The sequence below is a fragment of the Frieseomelitta varia genome, unplaced genomic scaffold (genome assembly GCF_011392965.1).
Source record: "Frieseomelitta varia isolate USP_RPSP 00005682 unplaced genomic scaffold, Fvar_1.2 scaffold_187, whole genome shotgun sequence".
NCBI classification, from domain to species: domain Eukaryota; kingdom Metazoa; phylum Arthropoda; class Insecta; order Hymenoptera; family Apidae; genus Frieseomelitta; species Frieseomelitta varia.
The window spans coordinates 305,691-326,359 of record NW_025109605.1 but is presented as its reverse complement, the minus strand read 5'-3'; the positions used below and the strand labels follow the sequence as shown (position 1 = coordinate 326,359).

Genomic DNA, 20,669 nt, shown 5'->3' with positions numbered 1-20,669 from the left:
CAATTCATTAAATGTTGATTTTATGTGCTTGCTCTCATAATAAAAATTTAAACAATATAAATTCTCAATTATAACCTTTAATTTTTTTAAAATTGTTCCTAGTATAGTTTGTATAGTTTGTCCAACATTATTATTATGCTGGCTAAGTTATCAGTTTGATAGTCAGTTTTGCAATAAAGTTTTATTTAGATAATAAATTTGTTGATTGTAGACATCTGTATTGCAATGTGATTTTGATTTAATAATTTTTAGCTAATTGGACATTTAATATCTTATCATATCTAGAATAAAGTGTAAATGTAGATGAAATTCTATTTCAGAGCATGATATAAATATTTAAGTATGTGAAATATTAATATTTATGTTTAAAATTGTTCTATAAATATTCATTTTCCTTCCATTAGTAACAATCGAAAAATAAATGATTGCTTTATCGATACTTGAATTAAACATAAATGTTCATTTGCTAAATGCAATTAGTTATCGACAAATTCCATACAAACTCCATTTTCTAAATTTTGATATTTATTCAAATTAATTTATAAATGTTAATTTACGATATTACTACCAATATAATTTTTTAGCTATTTCCTTGGTTTATTTAGTATTATATGGAATTTTTTTTAATTAGAGTCTATAACGTTTTAAAGAATTTTTCGTAAATCTATTTAACAGTATTTTACTTATTTTTAAAACTTATACAACATATACGACTGTATGTTGTATAAGGCTGCATATAATTTTTATAGACACTGAATTTATAATTTCTTTAAAAATTAAAAATATCGATTTAATTACTTTGAATATATCTTGCAAGCTATTAAGAATTTCTCAGGGAAAAAAATAGGAAAAAATTCAAATTAAAAACATAAATACAGATATTTACATGAAATAAACTGACATTACTTATAACGATATATATATATAATTAGATTAACTTTGATCGTAATAACTTTGACACATTATATTCGTTATCTTTAAAAATAAAAGGAAATTATATTTATAAAAACTATATGATACAAATCTTTGATTATTACTATACTCATGTTTTTGTAAGCGAAAACTTTTTCGGAGATTTCAAAATCACTTGTATTCTTCTAAATAACTTGCTATATATTTTATTTTTGATGCAATAAAGAAACAGTTTAGTTACTATATTTTTTTTTTTTTTTTTTACCAATTTCAATGATTTCTGATATAGGACCATCCGAATTTTATGTTATATATTCATGGAAATTTTGTACATATATGTATGTGTATAAATACTAATGAAAATTTTTCACTTACAAAAAAATGATTATACAATTTTTGTAATTCATATTTTCAAAAATAACCAAAGTATAAATGAGAACAATTGTTATCTTATATAATGGTGCAGTTTATGATGTACAATTAAGCTGAACTGAATTAAATCGTACTGACCTATAAAAATATAAAATTGAATTCTTCATCTGCAAATATGAATTATTTTACAATTCTCTTAATTACTTTACGAAGGTCTTAATAAAAAATTTTAATAAAAAAAATTAGTAAAGAACTCATTAAGAAGATTTTAAATTAAAATTCTCTACAATTTTTGTCATATATGTATATATATGTAAATTTCACCATATTTGCATATGCAATATAAAATATGCTAACGGGGAATAATATGCAGAGACATACGATATAAATGGAATATTTCATCGAAGTTTGTAAATAAATTCTGATTAGTAATTATTTTACATCGAAATTCTGTCAAATGCAAAATTGAAAATGCATATAGATGTACAAATTTGGCTAGTAATTTCGTAAAATAAAATATTAATTTAGTTGGAAATGTCAATATTTTGTAAAATTATCGAATTATTAAAATAACATAAGATGTTAAAACATTAAATCATAATTTCGTTTAATTTTATATATTAGATCGTATGAATGTAAATATATTATTGTTAAACACTGAATGAAAATAAAATAATGAAATAAAAAATGAAAATAAAATATGGACCATACAGTGCATTTGAATTTGAATTTTTATCCTAATTGTGAATAATTTACAGCAACGCGCATTTGAATTTGAATTTTTATCCTAATTATGAATAATTTACAACTTTAAATATGGAGACTTCTCTCTTTAAAAAGCGATAGTTTATACGTTTAAAAATAATGGGATAGACTGATTGCGAATAAAATGAAAAATGTGAAAATTATTATAAAAAATGGATATATAAAACTTCATACTCATTTTTCTCGCGACCATATTTTCTGGTGTCAGTAATAACTCTTCAATGGATTTTTATGAAGTTGGGTGATGATACTTTATTATCTATCTTGTGATGCATGATATTTTACTTTTTAAATCAGCTTTTGCAAAAGTACGAAGAAAATTTATATGAATATCACAAATAACAGCATTTCTTTTTTTAAATATCGTAATCTCTACAATTTTTCTATAATTTTTAATATTTGATTACATGAGTTATATTTTAAACACAAGCATTGACACATTTTTTTACTTGTGCATAAGTGTATTGAAAGAAAAATTAATTATGGACCTAGAGAGTTTTAATATTATCAAAATAATATAATTTTTCAAAATCAGGGTTCTTCATATAGTTATTTTAACTTCGAAATCTTTCTTACGCTTATTTCAATGTTCTTCGTAATTTTATAATAAACGATTATTGTCCTTATATTTAGATACATCTTCTTTGTAAAAAAAAATTCAAAAATATATCATCATGACTTCTAAATTATATAAAATGTAGAAGATAAAATTATATAAATATTTCAATTAAATCAATTATCATTTAAAATCTTTATTTTTTTGTGATTTCTTCATTAATTAATTTCTTTATTAATTTACAGCATTTGGAATTTTATATTCGAAATTGGAAATTTATATTTAAATTTAAAATATTTAAAATCTCAAATAACTATTTCAGATTTTGGAAATTGCAGATATAAAATAATCAGAATCTCATACATTTCAATAAGTAATCGAAATTGATGACTAATATAATTCAATGAAAAAGAATTTTACAGAAAATGACATATAAAATGTACGGTAAAATTGATTTTAATAGGGCTCCAAATAAAATTGTCTTCTTAAGGAACAATAACAAACAATAAATTTTGTAAATTTCTTTACAAAATATTTAACATTTACATAAAACATTTATTATTGTAATATCGTAGTTATTATATACATTTATTATTGTAATATCGTAGTTATTATATACATTTATTATTGTAATATCGTAGTTATTATATACATTTATTATTGTAATATCGTAGTTATTATATACATTTATTATTGTAATATCGTAGTTATTATATACATTTATTATTGTAATATCGTAGTTATTATATACATTTATTATTGTAATATCGTAGTTATTGTAATCTGTAGTTATTTTAGTTACGTTTGGTTATAACATATGGCCGGTAATGTTTACTGATCATAGAAATGCGTAAACGAGAAAAAATATGAATGTTATGCAAGAAGCACAACATTGGCATGGAGCGTTTTTTCTTTTTGAAAAAAGAGAGAGTCGGGCGAGTTGAAAACGGATTGGAATCGGGAAAAAGCGTCAAGAGAAAGTCGTTAAAAAAGTCGATTGTGTTGTTAAAAGAGATTATTTGAGTCGTTAATCTGTGTTATTTATCTTGTCTAATTATTTATTATTTAATAAACATCATTTATATTTTATCTCTATATTATTTGTTATTTTGTTTATAAATTTATACAAATAATAGAATTATTCATATGTAACAGATAATCACAGTTATATTCAAATAAAATTCATTAATATAATAACTGAGATAAAAGTAGAACATTCAAGAAAATACAATGAAAATATATTAAATATAAAAATATATTTAAGAAAATTGTTATGAAATATTGCTTCTTAACTAAATTTGTAACAAAGATCAGTCTTAATTAGTGAGAAACAATCCATCCATGTCGGATACCGTGGAATAAAAGAATTATACACTTTTAAAACGAAAGAATTATACACTTTTAAAACGAAATTGTAAAGAAGAAAATTACTTGAATACCCTTTGAAATTGTTGCATGTACAATGAAATTATTATATGTAATGTATCTGTGCTTGTTTGATATTGAATCAAAAGTTTGCAAATATTTTGTAAACTTTTGATTCAAAAAAGTGTTAAATATTTTTAACATAACATAAAATATAATAAATAAACAATAAAATAAAATATATACGTTTTAAAAATATACATTATGTATTTAAAATATGTATTGTATATTAAAACATGTTGTAGTAAAATTGTTTATATGTTGTATAAATGAAAAACTTTAATTTAATAAGTATATATTATAGAACAAGAGACACTTTCAATTTTATTTTAAAAATTTCTTTTTATATCGAGATATATGTATACATGATACGTAAATACCTTCAACGATATATATGTTGGAATATGTTATTATAATTATGTGTATATTAACATGATTGAATTCAAAATAAATCACTCACCAATTACCACGGCTGAAGTAATCACTGGGATCTGTAAGAAATATAAATATATTTTTATTTATATAATTTTATGTTACATACTTTATATGTTATATGAAATGAATATTTCAAAATTAATTTTGAAAATTTATAACATACATTTATTAATTATAAATAAGTTTGAATATGTTCGAAGTCTATTTTTTTGAAAATGAAGTTTTAAATGACAAAATGTTATTCTTTCTTCTCAATTTAATTTTGCACGTAGAACCACTTTCTAACCAATCGTACCATCAGTTACATGATACCTTATATATTTAATTTATAGTACATGATGGAATCTAGAATAATCTACATCTGTTAAATCAAGATGACTTTAAATATTCAATTTTTTTTCTTTCGTTCATTTACAGGATTTCTTGGATTGTTGTTGTTTAACCCTAATATTTAAAGTTTATGTATAATAAAATATTGAAAGAAAATCGTATAGCAAGTTCAAATGCTTGTTGTAAAGGAAAAACTTTAGTCATCAAAATAATGAACTTAGGCACGAAAAAAATCTTCGATATTTTTAAAGATGTTTAAATTTTTACAATTTTTCGAAAAAAATATTCTCATTTTTCCACTTATTACATAACGTAAAATCATTTTGAAAGAAATGAACTCTGTTAGAAGTACAGATTCTATAAAATGAGATCAAATAGATTGTTATATCATGTAACATATATTGTTATTATATGATTATTATATGGTTTTCATTATCGATAGTTTTTCATCGTTATTTGTTCAGTTTATTCTTCATTATACAGGATGGGCACTGAAAAAAGAATTTGAAGTCATAAATATATTATATATATATATAAAATGTATATCATAAATATCCAAATGAAAAAAAATAATAAAAAGTTTATAAAACATGTGTTTGTAAAAGTTATTTTTGTTTCATACCATTCAGTTTTTCAGTGACTGTATATATTTACATAAAATTGAAAAGACAATATTATAAAAATATAAAAGAAACTCAATGATCCGAACATTGATTACTTGGATAAATATTGAAGGTATCTCAGTAAATACATCAGCAAAGTTATTAATTTTAAAAAAATATACAATTCAGCAGCTTATTAAGATTAGGAGAACAACAATGATTAAAAAATATACATATATAAAACATGTTATATGTAATAAATTTTGATTTTTCATGTACATATACATATTATATAATGCGAATTTCATAATGTTTGTTTTTCAATTATTCGAAAAATTTATCTGGTTGTTCTGAATAGAATTAGTTCGAATAATTAAGGTTCTACTATAATTTCTCAATCAGTGAATTATTTATAATGAAAATTTAAATCAAAATTCATCAGACGTTTTGAAGTGTATATTATCTTTATAGTGCAGAAATAATACAAAATGCGATTACCTCATTAATTATTAGATTACATTATTACATCAATATCAACGCATAATATTTCAGAGCATCTACTTTAGTTAAGGAAATTAGATTATTCTTGTTGTTAAATATTGTAAAATGCTGCTGTATCATTGAAATCTTTGTTAATATTACAAGAGTAATATTATACGAAGAAAATTTTCGATAGTGCGTGCGTGCATGTGTGTAATCTATATTAAAAGAGTCAGTTCTAAAATTTTCTTGAATCATTCAGAACTTGAAAATTGAAATACAGAGGTAATAAGATAAAGTATATCTACATAAAATTCATATGAGGTTTTTTCTTTATATTAGTGTATAAACTTACCTCTTAAAATATTGACATATATAAATCGTTCTTCAGGTTTGCATTTTTTCAACGTTTATTATTCTCGAATTTGATTATAAAAAGTCAGTCATTTTATTCGAAGAAACAAAATTATTCTTTGACATTCATGCTTTTTTAATTTTTAAACCATAATCGAGCTATATACTTATACACAAGACATTTTAATTTTCTTAGTGAATATATCTTAATAGATCAGAAACCAGCAAGAAAATGTTTTGGAGGAAAATTATATGACAAGGGGACAGATTATTTATTTGACCTCGCGATAAATTTGAAAAAAATTACAAAGATCAATATTGAATTTTTAATTTAGAACCTGTACTTTTTATTATATATTTTTTGTTATAATTGACATCGAAAAGAGAATTATCTGCATGTATTTTGTGTTTAAACCGTTCTCGAGATATAAACGTTTAATGGCATTAATATTACTCGATGTACACCATGAGAAGATTGCACAATCGATCTTAAGAAAACCGATTATGTGTATTACAATATTAATAACTACGTTAGCCAATGAATATTCAAATTCTCGATACAATTTACATCAATAGACATTTTCTGAATACTGTTCTGCCATCTTCATAAACATCTCCATCTGCTTAGCTTTCGCAATTTACATATTCATCACAAATACGAGCAAATGTTTATATAGCTTAAAAGAAGCATTAAATTAGCAACGAATTATTTCTATTTCAGATCTTATTCAACTTCGTAACGTATACAATTATGATATATCTCCATATAATTGAATTCAATTTCAAACATAAGCATTCATTGAACATTTGGACACAATCCGAAATTCAAAATATTCTTCAAGGATTCGACTACGTCAAGAGAATAATTTACTGAGCAAGAATAAACGATCACTTGAGCTTAAATTTAGTTGGAATAGAGATTCAATGAACATTCGCTTGCTTGATCTATAAGTACTATAACAAATAACACCAACTTCATTAAATCAACATGAAAATTGTTTGTCTATATGTATAAGGTGGTCACGAATTTATTAGTCAGCGTTATTCTCGCAAATGGTAATTATGAGAAAAAAATACAAAAAGGAAAAGTAATATTGTTTTCTGTAAGTATTCCACGATGATGTGGAAAATTTTCTGGTATTTTCACTGTTTTTTTAAAAATGAAGATAACCTTCAATTTTAAATAGATATCTTGTATCCTATAAAAATATAAATCAAGACGAATTTAACCATCTGCCAAAAGAATCTTCGAAATCACACAAGATTAAAAATAAAACTTTAGAAATATATTTCTACATATTAATAAACAAAATAGTATGAACTACTGCAAATCTTTTATTTCATTTTTAACTTTGTATGATCCTTAAAGTCGTTGTAGTTTTGATATAAACTTTCATATAATACGAAGCATTCATTCATATAAAAACAACAAATAATAAAATAATCTTTAATAATCTTTTATTAAAAACATTTTAACTCATCAATAACATTTCGATTTCGAATGAAATATTTAAACTCTAATTTACATTTAATTTGAATAAATTTTTATTAAGTTTTAATTATGATATAAGTTTGACAACATAAGTTTTAATATAATATATTGATTAATTCTGATAACATGATTCTAAAATCATTTGATTACAACGTTACTATACTTCGTTTGACTGCAACTTTATTGTAATTTTATTCCATGCAATTTTACTGCAAATAATTATGTTGTAACTTAATTCCATATACAGACATATGATGTACCCAATTGTAATTATAATTTGATTGGTATTTTATTGTACTTACTACAAAAGGAACAAATCTTCTATTTCTATTTTGAGAATTATTTACATTGTCATTTTCTTTATTTATTAAGATTTTAATTCATCGTGTAAATATTAAACAATGAAAAGCTATCGAATAATCATGTATTTTTATACATTTGTTACATGTCGCATTGTGGTGATATGTCAGACTCAAATTCTCTAATCTATTTTACTTTATTGCGTATTATTTACTACATTAAAAAGTAGTAATGTATGTAATAACGTTAAATGCATCTTGTTTTTAACAAAATTAAACAAATGGAAAAGTCGACGATAAAATTTATAACATACATTTACACATTACACATTTACACATAAGTGCTATAAATTTACATTGTTGATTATAATATAAAAAAAACCTATTAAATCGAATATTTGGAAAGTATTTCTAAATCATCGCTAATATAAGATATCTATAATGTCTGTAATTAATGTAATAATAATAAATAATATTAATTGCAAATTTACTTGATATTAAACACTTGATTAAATTTTATGATATACAAACTAACAAAATCTACGTTCATGGAAAAAGTAAACTACTGATTTTGTATTTATTAATATCATCAATGATATTAAAAATCCAAAAACAATTACCATAGTAGAAAATAAAATTTTGATTCTTACAGTTTTCTTTTGTAAGTATAGAAAGATTTTCATTATCTTAATAATTTTATATTTCAATGAACACAGATATGCCATGAAGCATATCTGTAATGCAAAATATTTTCCTCAAGTAATCAATCCTGTGCGCATTCTCTAATTAGACTTAAAAACCTATAAATATACAAAACTTTCTAACTGCTCGATAGAAAGGTAAATTAATATTCCGTACGAAATTTTGTACGCAGAAGATTATTTAATTATCAGAGGAAAGAGGAGTGAGTGAAAAACGTTAAGAATCGCAGTAACGTATGATCGAATTGGTCGTTTTCACGCATACGCGAGGTCATCCGCCAACACATTTTAAAAAGAATTGGAAGCGAACGAAGGCGTTACGACACGGCAGCATAGAGGTGGAAGCGGTTCACAGGGTGGCCAACAAAAAAAAAGCACACGTGACATCTGCCGTCCATCCAGGCGAAGCTTTTTTGTAATAAAGCGACGAAATCCCAGAAAAACCGTCATCGCGGATTAAGCGGCCGCCGATATTAAAGCGCAATCTGAAATTCGACGGCGGCGCTGCCCAGAGCAGCATGGAGAAGCAAAGAGAAAGTGAAAAAGAGACAGGGAGAGAGAGAGAGAGAGAGAGAGAGAGAGAGAGAGAGAGAGAGAGAATAGGGAAGGAAAAAAGGGTTCAACGAGTGCATCGGCGCATCAGCTATTATTTGCGCGGCAAATGGTCGTTTAATGGTTCTCGTTGCGTATACATGGAAACGAACGTCTGCCAATCGCGGTGTCGCATAATTGTTTTTGTAAAGTGCACACTTGAATACTGCCATGATACAAAATAGCTGGCCAACCGAGTATCACATAAACAGCTCAGGCCGAACGAATGGTTTGGACAAGCGTTTGCGATCAATTATCTGTCTACCTAAATAGAACTGTCGGATTGCTTTAACTAATTGGAATTTATGCATTGACGCTCATTAATCGTTTTCAAAAAGTATATTATGCATATATATGTTCCTAATGTAGGGTAATCCATTTAAAAAATATTTTTTACCTTACGTAAATAACTGATATATTTTCATATAATAAAGAATATTTTTTTTAAAGTTATTTTTTTCAGAGTTTTCAAGGTTATTGATCTTTTTTATTCGTACAACGATATGTATTTTTTTTTATTGTACCGTGTAGCCGGTAAAATTGTACATTGTATATTTATGTATATACAATTTTACAACATGACCTTGAAAATTTAAGTTAAATGAAAAACATTAATGATCTTAAAAACTCCAAAAAAAAGTGACTTTGGAAAAAAAATATTCTTACCAGTTACTGGTTTTTTAAATACCGTTAATTCGTATTATTTTTTGCACCATCACAATTCGAAAAAATATTTAGGTGGCATCAAATAGATCACCCTGTATATGTACTTCACATATAGTGTTATTGTTATTGATATCTTTGGTAATAAAATGTAGCATTAATAATTTGTATTATTAATACATATTAATATAATTGTTTACTGCATAATAGCACGTTGTATTGTTTTATAATCTTAATTTGAGCAAATATAGAGATAAAGTGAATGCGAATTAATAATGATTGTAAAATGACAAAGATTGATTCGAAAGAACAATAAATAAATGCATATTAACTATCGTTATATTGTATTTCTGCAATGAACATTTTCTTTTTCTTTACGAGTACATATGTTTGTAAGCCTTCTTTTTATAACTTCCTTATGCATAAGTATATTTCAATTGCTTTCAATTTATTATAGGTTATATTTTATAATAATAAATTAATATGTTATTGTAAATTATAATAAATAAAATTGTACTTAAATCAAATCAACGTAACAATTATGGAAGTTGTAATTACTTTATAATTTTAATTGATATTTCGATATATATTATGTTCCCTTTGTACGCCAGTAGAGATAAAATTAAAATGAATGAAAATTGTTTTTTACATATAACAGTATCATAAAAGTGAAAATATTTAAAATAGTTGAACATTAAAATTTAATTTACATAAAGATTTAATAGTAGTTTATTATATCCTTTTCGCAAATTATAGTGAGATATTGAAAACTTGATATTTCAATTGAGGACAATTAAATTTTATTGAGTGAAATTTCACACGTTGAATCAGAAATATAAAATTTTAATGGTATACTTTATATTCTTCAAATGTTTCCTACTGTGAATGAAAATTTTCCTATATTCCAAAATAATATTTCTTATTACTAACTAAACACTAAAAGTAAAAAATTTCTATATTAATCATATATTATGTTCTTCATTCAATGTTTGTCATTTATACATTTTATATATTTTTGTGAAAAGAAATAAATGTGTTCATTATATCCTATATAATACAATATTTAATGTAATTTATCAACGAAGAAAAATAATAGAATATATTTATCCGAATTAATAATAAATAAATTAAAAGGTGATAGTAGTAAAAGAAGAAAGTAATTTCAATCTTGTTATCTTAATAGTTTTGATGACGAATTTGGAAAAAGCCCGTAGTACGTAATACGTCTATTACCTACATTATAGCAATTGATATGGAAAAGAAAATATTCATTGGAAACGATTGGTTCCTATACTGACCATATAATGATGTTATAAAACATTAAAGTCATAAATTTCGTGGTAGATCGAATAAAGTAGCGACATAATATCGCATAATGGAGAAAAAAAAGCAAGTTTCAGTCTGAAATGGAGTAAGGCATAGCAGACATTGTATCACGCGATTATCAACAGGTACCTTACGTTTAAGCATTCATTGGCAATCATCCAGCGGTGGTCTACGAAAGGAACACCTCCTCCTCTCGTTTCTTTCATAACTCCTTTCTACTCTTATCTGACGACACTTTCTTTCTTTTGAAAATAGCGTTGAATTGAAGTAAACTGTCGATGCTTTTCCCCGCAATGACATTGTATATTTATACTTCTAATTACTTTCAACGTAGATCATTATAAGCGTGTTAGATATGTGCACTCTGTTACATAATTATGCTGACATTATTAATGAAATTTCACAAGTCATAGTCAAGTTCGAGCTATAAATATTAGCAATTTTGTAATAAGATAAACGAAATTTTAAAATTTTGATTTACAATTATTTGATGTAGAATTGAGATGTAATAAAAAAGTCTACAATATACGATTTTGAATTTGCCATTTAAATTAAAATTGCGCTAATTAAAATTTCAATCTTTGGGTATAAGAATATTTTGATGAATTATGTATTAATCTAAAAGGAGATTAATCGTTTCGATTTTTATTAAATACAAGTATGTTGTTTGAAATATTCAATATTAATAGAAAATAAATAAAATTGCTGGAAGTTGGATCAATATAAATTTCAACTCGTACATCCAGGATTAAATCAAATCCGTCACTACAGGAAAATCCATATCCCAACCATTACGTCATTCTCTTTCTACCGATTGGAAAACTTCTAATTAATGGTTCTGTAGTCAGACTAGCTAAGTTTTGTTCCACTTGACGAGCGTGTAATATTCAAGAAAATATATATCAATGGATAAAATATCACGAAAACATATTTATATTTATTAAGAACATATCTATCTTATTTACAAATTTATATTTATCTGACAGTTTCTTTATAACATATTTAAAAGGATAGAAAAAATTTTATTATTTTATATAACCCGAATTTAAGCAAAATCATTATTTTTCAGGACACATTCTTTTGTATATTATATACATTTTTCCATCGTTTCTTATAAAGAAATGCAGATAGAAATCTGCAGTCTAATTATAACAATATTTGCTATGTAATGGACAGAATATTTACAATAATTTCTTTTCATATCGATTGTAAATCATTTTCTTACATCTGATATTTTATTTAAAATGATAAAAGAAAATGGAAAATGTAAACAAATTTCCTTTTAAACAATTATGAAGACATTTGTAATCAATATTATATCATCTAACATTCAGTCTCAACAGTTATAATTTTTTTAATTGTATGAACATTTTTCTAACCTATTCTAGACTTAAATTTTTAATATTTAAATGATTTATCTAAACGATTACTACCTATAGTTAGAGTTTTATAGTGAATGAGAAAATTATTATTCTGTTATAATATAACGACATACATATATTTGGATTAAACCAGCGTGATTTGCAATTTTTCTAAACATTGAATCAGGACGAAACATTGTACACAGCACTATTTTACAGTGGTGTTGCTGTGAAGCTTTCCCATATTCATATTTTAGTTTTAAAATGTAAAGTGCAGACTAAAGGGATTTCACTTGTCGATGGCTCGACCGAGCACACTTGACCTCAAACACGATATGGTTTATGCTAGTCAAATTTTTTATTGCATAGTTTACACTCCCTTCCGTAGTTTACCATGTTACTTATAGAAAACCTTAAAATTCATTGCTATTCTTCTAATGATGTTTGATTTATTTAAATAAACATTATTAGATCGGGTATAAAATCTATAGATTTAACGTATATCAATTGATACATATATAAGTTTAATATTGATCAATTCGTACGCCTAGTATTAGTAAAGCAATTTTATTTAATAGTTTCATGTTTTACTTCAAAAAATACTATAAAATATCTTATTTTGGATGAATTTATTTAGATTTTTGTAGAATCTATAATTTGCTACATTTCTTAAATTCTATCATTACAAAGTTTTATAAATTATTTTACCATTAAAAAATTATGAAAATCATAATTATTATTATTAATTGTTGGGAGAAATAGAAAAACTTCTTTCATATTGCTAAACATCCTAAAAAATGGAAAATAGTATTAATCAATGAATTTATTAATATAATATTTTTATTAATAGTTAACAATATTATATATATATATATATATATATATACATACATATATACATGCACGTATTGTTATATATATAATTTTCTTTATAATTTTCTTTATATGTTTTATTATTTCTGAAATTAAATTAGATTTTTATTTCATTTCACTATTGTTTATTATTTATGATATTATGTTAGAATTATTAGAAATTTCTAACGAAAATATCATTTATTTTAAAACAGATACAATCTGTCAGAACGTACTGCAGAATAAGTATAAAAATTTTCTTAATATAGTTAGTTATGTAAATAGTTATATACATATACTTATTATATATATGTATAATATGTATATAATTTAGTAGAATTTTTCTATTAGTTTCAAATCGTTTGCTTCTTCGCCTTCGATAATACATTTACATGAAATCATTTTTACATTTTATGTTTCTAGTAAATAATGATTAGTTCAATATAACGATACAAATATGACATAATTATTATGTACGTTTAATTTATTATCGATGAATAGATATAAATTATATATGTTATAACAATCTTTGTCTAAATAGTTGATACTTTTACTTATAGAATTTTTAGGTATAATGTATGTATTTATTATATTATGTATGTGTAATGATAAGCTAATAGAATTGATTCGTTATCAAAATGTCTTGTTACTAAATTACAATCATGATTAATAATCTTGTGAATCTATATATAAGGCACATTTAAAAGATCATATTTTAATTACAATTCCATAAAAACACAGCAGATGTTCTAACTCAATTTTTTTGAGTAAAAAGTAAAAGTAAAAAAAATGTAAATAAAAGTAAAGTCAAGTAAAAAAATAGTATTTCATATTTTTTCTTCATTTTTCCATGAGGAATCATTCCATGGAAAAATAAAATCATGACATGCTCGCTTTTTCATGTTATTCAAACGTATCCTGTATTTTTAATGCACTTTTGTCTATTTTGCAGACGCTTTTGCCTATCACTTTTATCTATCATAAAAATATTCAAACATGATTTATATTTGAATTTACACTTCGTATTTTAAGTAACTATATAATAAATAAAAAGAAATATATATTATGATACAATATTATAAATTCATATATAATAAAATGTGAAAACTTTTTGTTTATACGCTTATTTAACAATTTATATTCCAACAGAATCATAGAGATTGCAATGTTTCGAAAATGCAAGATTAAATAATAGACTAGAAATAGAAGAACTTTTTTAAATCATATATTTTAAATTATTTAAATTAAATAAAGCATTTTAAATATTAAAAAAATATTTCATTCTACAAAAAATTAAAGTAGGAATTTTTAAATAAAGATCTTTCCTTTCTTTTTTTCTTCAAAATTCTTTCTACAAAATTCTTTCCGACGCATTAAGAATTTTAAATATATTTTTCAATTTTTTAAACTTATAACAATTATCTAAATTGCCAATTTTCTACATAAATGGTAGTACTCAAATGATTGTGAAGTTTTTACAAATTTTCAGATGATAATTTAAATATCATTGAAAATATACTGTAAATATCAGTACAAATATACTGTACAGGAAATTTACTAGGATATATATTATGTGGAAATGAAATATGTAAAAAAAATGGATCTTCAAATGACGCCCTGATGTTTCGTGGTCTAAGTAAATATATCTATGTCAGTATGTCACTTGAACTGTAAGCACCGTGGATATTTCTACTCCTTACGGAAATGTTTCTTCTTTAGTGGTATAAGAGGATAAAGAGCAGCATTCTTCAGTTGCGTCTTATATATTCTTCTTAACGCACTGCATTGCAAACTGAATTCGATGCTAAATTCTTCTACCCCAAGGTTTTATCTGCTTACCTCTATAGATTTCAATTGGTTAATAGTTAGTTTTTATTACATTGTGTTATTCAATTTTTGTTATACTATCTGATTCAGTGTTTGATTGTACCATATTGATTGAATCAGATATTTGATTGTATTGATCGTAGAATAAACGGTTTTTTGTATACAGTTTTTGCATCAATTTATTAAAAAATTTATACAAAATATGTATTTATGTATGAGTTTTGTACAGAATTATGTAAAAGTAAACAATATAAATTGATCAATTATTTTTAATTTATATAAAAATTTTAATAAATTAATAATTATATACTGTAATTATATTTATTTATACAAAAATTTTAATAAATTAATTATTTTTAATTTATATCAAAATTTTAATAACAATTCTATTTAATTTATATTTTTGTTTTTATGACTAAAAGGTTATGAATAAAATTATATTATTTATGATGTCTACCTAAATATATTGAATGTAACTTGTATATTAGTAAATATAATACATCAATGTTGATTAACAGCTATAAAAACATCTACTGTTGGATATATAATACTTATATAATATAAAATTGTTTTGTTAAAAATGATAACAAAAGCAGAGATTATATTCAAATACATATTGCTTTTATGAAAACTACAAACTTAAAATCAATTTCTAATTAATTATTCTTAAAATAAATGGTTTTTTATATTTCGTATCCTTGATTCAGTTTAAAAGATTTGGATTGATATGCTTTTTTCTCAAATATTCGAATAGAACCGCGAATGAAACAAAAGCTTGGCACGAAATCAGAAACTAAGAAACACAAATTGACTGCACACTTCAACGACACTTTGATCGATTCTACAAACCAGCCAAGAGTATCGGCTATTTGTTTCTGATTCTTCTTAATTTCAAGTGCTGCGTCGTTCCAACGCGGTTCTGCGAATTACAAATTAGTTTAAATTAATCCGGAAAATCCGAAACATATTAACCAAAACTTCATCGCCTTACTTGTATTTCATAGATCTAATTTGCATATGTCAACATGTATACATAGTATACATATAATGGAGTTTATGTGTTATATACACCAAGAACGAATTTGCAACACTCAACAAATGCAAGTGTCACAAGTTAATTTTAATGCATATTCACGCATTTCTTTTTATTTATTAAATTAACATGTATAAAATCAATCCTAAAAATATGTATTTGAGAAAAAAATTAATTTAACTAAAGAATACTGATCCATTTAATCCAAATGAAATACATTACAGAAGCTAAAGTAGATTATTTCTACTGCATGTACTTGTTTATAATGTTATTTTTAACTTGGAAATTACATACATATATTTATTGCATTATTATCCAATAATTTGTAATGGCTTTTGATTTCAATCTTTTATTAAAATGTGGAACAGTAATCCTTTCGCAATCCTCTTTCTCATGGATGGAAATGAAGGAAATTCCAATATAAAGAATTAACACAATGCTCTTAATGTGCTAGAAATGTGCTCAGTGCTGAAAATTGTATTTTAGTTTGATATTTCTTCAATTCTTTTTCTCAAAATTTTTTATTTAAATAGATGTTGACGAGTGACCTAAAAGAGTGAATTATCTTCTTGCGCGTTTGTTTATTATTTAAATATACAAATATTTAAGTACAAGATATAATAATAACTTATCTTTATGATTATATAACCTCCAAAGTAACAATGAAATACATATAGAATATGCGTTATAATTAGTGAATTTATATATTGAAAGATTTCTTGAAAACAACTGTAAGCGAACATGATCCAATCTCCGAGCTAATTAGGTCCGTACTTCATTCTAAATGAAAATTTTTCCAATTAAACGATTTTTGAAAAGGCATTTAAAAATCGTTGAAAAATAAAGAGGAAGACTCATCGATAATATGTACCTTTCACAATGAAAGAATTTTGCGATTCAGAATCAACTTTCGGAAGTATGTCGGATTATAAGCTTCAGTTTACATGGATCCCACTTCGCACATATTCTATATATGATCTCATTTCAATTTGACGAACATTATTTTTTTTATTGAACACATTTTATTACAAATTATGAGAAATCATAAGATACTTTATTTTATTATTATATCGATGTACTATCAATTTAAATTATTCATAGATTCTATGTCTGAACAAAAATCATGTAACATTAAATTTAATAATCAATTCGTTATAACTTTCCTTTTCTATTAAGATATAAAGATCATTTTGTAAGAATTCATTCTGTAATTCGTGAAAGTTCTCTAATTCTAGGCAAAATGACTACATTAATTATTATAACCGAAATATTTTTTAAATATATTTAGACGCAAATAATGCTCAAAATATTATCTATCATACTGAATTTTCAAAATGCAAGGTGTGATGATTACTTTTAAAAGAGAGATACTCTTCCGTATATAAATATTGCACTTTCGTTGTCTTCATTGTAGTTTACATATATACATTACAGCCATTATACCATTAATGAAAATATACGTTATTTTTCATTTATATTATACACGTTATTATATACATTATTATATACGTTATTATATATGTATATGTTATTATTCATTTTTGTCGATACTAATATATGTTATATACACAAGGCGAGTATCATAATATGACAACTTGAAATAATTCATAAATTATCCGCTGTACTAAAGAATTAAAATAGATCGATTTCACACGAATTAATAATTTCTCGATTACATAGATCAATACTTTTTTATAGAGAATGTTGAATGTATTGATTAATGAATAAAAAATACATCATTTGATTAATGAATAAAAAATACATCATTTCGTTTAAAAAAGTGAAGGTAATCTTCATATTTCAGTAAAAAATAACAACAAAACGATTGCAACATTACATATTTCTCTGAAAACCAATATAATTTTTATTTGAAATATTTTTTTGTACAGTGAATAACTTATAAGTAATTTCAAGTCAGCATATTACGAGAGTCATCCTATATATGTATATTTTCTGATAATTGAAATCATTTATCATACATCATGTTATGTAAATTTCTATATAACACAGACTCTAGTTTAATTAATAATTTTTACTGTATATAAAAATATTTTATACTTAAATATCATAATTTTATGGATTTTTTATTCGTGATTTCGGAATCACTCCATATGTTGTTTTTAATTTTTTTGATTTAATTATTTATCTAATTTTTAATAGTATTTTAAAATGAAAAAATAGCACTCATCTGCAAAATAGATACCTAATTTTGACTTTCAATGATTTATATTGTATAGTTTTATTATTACTATTATTACAAAGAGACATGCTTAAAAATCTTATTATCAGCAATATCAAATTATAAAATTAGACTCGAAAATTAATATGATAAAAAATACTTGAAAAATTTTGATAAATATAGTTTTTAATATTTTCTCGTATATATTTTGCTGTTACATATTCCTCTAAATTTTGCGATAAAATATATGAATTTTTTTTTAATATTATTATTATATAGCAGATTTTTATGCATTTATGCAAAATTCAAAAATATAAAAATGCACGAAATGAATATACTATACAAAAATCATAAAATATCCAAGATAGAATAATCATAATATTTGTTAAATGAAATAAATCCTAACGTTGTTTATTTAAATTCAAATCGGCACGAATGCAGCTACAAAAATAGAAACTTTCGTAGTTTCATTATTATATTAATGCAAATTATATAAAATCTGAATTAGTATAAGTAAAAGAATAGTAGAATACTTTCTTCCCATTAACATTTTTGATTAAAAAATTTTTATAGCTTGTACTGAAATTTTAGAAAAGCGACATGATAAATCGAAGTAGCAAATAACAAATACTCTATATATAACAGTTTAACTTTAAAATAGTAGTTTTCAGATACTATAAAATGTGTGTATATACAGGGTATTTCCGTAAATATTTAACGTCATTTTTCTTGCAAACAGTAAACTTCAGAAAAAAACATCGGAAAAGGAAAAGTTTCACTATTTTTATGGACAATATGTTGATAAAAATAAATTTTTTAAATTTACGATGATGTTCAAGAAATATAAACGTTGAAGTTTTTTTTAAATTGGTATCTATATTTCTTTTTACAGATTATAATAGCCGCAGCTGAGACGAATCCGTCGACCTTATATGATAGGATTAAGTGAACAGAAATAATAGAAATGAAAAAAAAAAAAACATTGTTTGAAGAGTCCGTACCATTTCAGTTACTTTAGTACATAGAATTTTAAAACTAAATAAATATAAATGTTACAAATCCCATACTGTACAAGAATTAAATGAAAATAATCTAAAAAAAAAAAAAGAAAATCGACAAAATTGCCCTTTCTATTCGAAGATTTTCAATGCTCCACGTGTGTGTATCATAATAGTTTGTATCAAAGTTTAACTGTATTTTTATCAAAGTTTGACTCCTCTGTCCACAGGATTTTCTTATAGAAATTAGAATCATTGTTATTGATTCTTAATATCCAATCGCAAAATTCGATACGTCTTTTAGATTATTATATCGTAATTCTTGTACAGTATGGGATTTGTAACATTTATATTTATTTAGTTTTAGAATTCTGTGTATTGAAGTAATTGAAATGTTACAGATTCTTCAAACAATGTTTTCTTCATTTCTGTCTCTTTTGTTCACCTAATCCTATCATGTATGAGGTCGACGAATTTGTCTCAGCTGCAGCTATTATAATCTGTAAAAAAAATATAGTACCAATTAAAAAAACTCCAACATTTATATTTCTTGAACATCATTGTAAATTTAAAAAATTTATTTTCATCAACATGTTGCCTATGAAAAATAGTAAAATTTTTCCTTTTCCGTTTTTGTTTTTTCTAAAGTTTACTGTTTGCGACAAAAATGATGGGGGAGTTATTACGGAAAAAACCCTATATGTCCGACTGTTTTAATAATACACTGTTCTATATAATAAAAATTTTACCTCGAAAATATATACACCAATCAAAAGTTTTAGATCTGTGTGTGAAATAAATGGATCTTCTAACTCCGGTACATACTCAATAGAATACAATAGAAATCACTTTGATATCAATAGTGATTTTCTAGACTAGTGTATTATAATACGTTAGTAAATTATGTACAGAAAATGAAGCATGTAGCAAAATATTAAAACAAGTACAATACAAATACAGTTACATATTAAAATGCAGTAAAAGTGTATCCAAACCTTTTGTCGATATTATATTTATTATATACAAATTTTGAAAATATAGTAAAACTCCAGTTATATGAATTTGTTTATATATAAATAGTTTACAAAAATTTCAGTTCAAATAAATAGAATTTTA

The 20,669-nt window shown here is 23.8% G+C and overlaps 1 long non-coding RNA gene across 1 annotated transcript in view; it reads right to left on the bottom strand.

The window, feature by feature from the left end:
* Positions 1-20,669, bottom strand: part of LOC122539014 — a 59,236-nt gene that overhangs the window by 27,907 nt on the left and 10,660 nt on the right. The window contains exon 2 of the long non-coding RNA XR_006308970.1: positions 4,491-4,521. This is a non-coding gene — a long non-coding RNA (uncharacterized LOC122539014). The remainder of the gene's footprint in view (positions 1-4,490; positions 4,522-20,669) is intronic.